The 2,217-nt window shown below is 30.6% G+C and overlaps 1 non-coding gene across 1 annotated transcript; it reads right to left on the bottom strand.

Annotated features, from left to right (window-relative positions):
* Positions 1-1,706: 1,706 nt before the first annotated feature.
* On the bottom strand, positions 1,707-1,810 carry LOC127740977 (small nucleolar RNA R71). Its single transcript, XR_008001832.1, has one exon. It is a non-coding gene; the product is annotated as a small nucleolar RNA R71 (small nucleolar RNA).
* Positions 1,811-2,217: the final 407 nt, after the last annotated feature.

The raw sequence follows: 2,217 nt of genomic DNA, 5'->3' as shown, positions 1-2,217 counted from the left end.
AAGTTTGGTGTCTTGCATGTTTTTTTTGCATAAAAAATTTTTCAAAAATATGTTCTTGATGTTCATCATGATCTTCAAAGTATTCTTGGTGTTCATCTTGACATTCATAGTGTTCTTGCATGCATAATGTGTTTTGATCCAAAATTTTCATGTTTTGGGTCATTTTTATATTTTTCTCTCTCATCATTAAAAATTAAAAAAAATAAAAAAAATATTTTTTCCTTAATTTTCTCATAATTTTCGAAAATTTGAGTTGATTTAATCAAAAATTTTTAAAAATTAGTTGTTTCAACATAATTTTCAAAATTTTCAAAAATTTGAGTTGTTTTAATCAAAAAATATTTTTTCCTTAATTTTCTCATAATTTTCAAATTTAAAAATCTTATCTTTTCAAAATCTTTTTCAAAAATCAAATCTTTTTCATTTTTTTATAATTTTTAAAATATTTTTTTTCAAAAATCTTTTCTTAATACTATTTAAAATTTTCGAAAATTTACTAACAAGTAATATGATTGATTCAAAAATTTGAAGTTTGTTACTTTCTTGTTAAGAAAGGTTCAATCTTTAAATTCTAAAATCCTATCTTTTAGTTTCTTGTTAGTTAGGTAATTAATTTTAATTTTAAAATTAAATCTTTTTCAGCCATATCTTTTTATCATATCTTTTTCAAGATTTTATCTTTTTCAAAAATTTGATTTCAAAATATCTTATCTAATTTCTTATCTTCTTATCTTTTCAAGTTTGATTTTAATATCTTTTTCAACTAACTAATTAACTTTTTGTTTGTTTCTTATCTTTTTCAAAACTACCTAACTACTTCTCCCTCTCTAATTTTCGAAAATATCTCATCTCTTTTTCAAAATTCTTTTTAAATTAACTAATTGTTTTAAATTTTAATTTTAATTCTATCTCATCTCTAATTTTCGAAAATCATTAACTCCTTTTCAAAATTAATTTTCAAATTCTCTCTCTCATCTTCTTCTATTTATTTATTTATTTATTTACTTACTAACACTTCTCTTCACCTCTCTTCATCTCCAATCACTGCCTCTATCCTCACCCTTGTGTTTGGATTCTTCTTCACCTTTATTCCTTTCTTCTTCTACTAATAATAAGGATCCTCTTTACTGTGACATAGATGATTCCTCTTCTTTTCTTGTTCTCTTCTCTTTCATATGAGCAGGAACAAGGAAAAAGGCACTCTTGTTGAAGCTAATCTCGAACCTGAAAGGACTCTGAAGAGGAAACTAAGAGAAGCTAAATTACAACAATCCAGAGGCAACCTTTCTGAAATTTTCGAACAAGAGAAGGAGATGGCAGGCAAAAATAATAATGCAAGGAGGATGCTTGGTGATTATACTAAACCTACATCCAAGTTTGATGGAAGAAGCATCTCAATCCCTGCCATTGGAGCAAACAATTTTGAGCTGAAACCTCAACTACTTGCTCTAAGGCAACAGAACTACAAGTTTCATTGACTTCCATCAGAAGATCCCTACCATTTTTTAACTGAGTTCTTGCAGATCTGTGAGACTGTTAAGACGAATGGAGTAGATCCTGAAGTCTACAGGCTCATGCTTTTCCCTTTTGCTGTAAGAGACAAAGCTAGAACATGGTTGGACTCACAACCTAAAGATAGCCTGGACTCCTGGGATAAGATGGTCATGGCCTTCTTGGATAAATTCTTTCCTCCTCAAAAGTTGAGCAAGCTTAGAGTGGATGTTCAGACCTTCAAGCAAAAAGATGGTGAATCCCTCTATGAAGCTTGGGAAAGATACAAGCAGATGACCAAAAAGTGTCCTTCTGACATGTTTTCAGAATGGACCATAATAGATATATTCTATTATGGTCTATCTGAGTTTTCTAAGATGTCATTGGACCATTCTACAGGTGGATCCATTCACCTAAAGAAAACACCTGCAGAAGCTCAGGAACTTATTGACATGGTTGTAAATAACCAATTCATGTACACTTCTGAGAGGAATTTCGTGAATAATGGGATGCCTCAGAGGAAGGGAGTTCTTGAAATTGATGCTCTGAATGCCATACTGGCTCAAAACAAAATGTTGACTCAGCAAGTCAACATGATTTCTCAAAGTCTGAATGGATGGCAAAAGGCATCCAACAGTACTAAAGAGGCAGCTTCTGAAGAAGCTTATGATCCTGAGAACCCTGCAATAGCAAAGGTAAATTACATGAGTGAACCTTATGGAAACA

Source organism: Arachis duranensis, chromosome 7 (genome assembly GCF_000817695.3).
Source record: "Arachis duranensis cultivar V14167 chromosome 7, aradu.V14167.gnm2.J7QH, whole genome shotgun sequence".
NCBI lineage: Eukaryota > Viridiplantae > Streptophyta > Magnoliopsida > Fabales > Fabaceae > Arachis > Arachis duranensis.
This window is presented reverse-complemented; position numbering and strand designations above follow the sequence as displayed.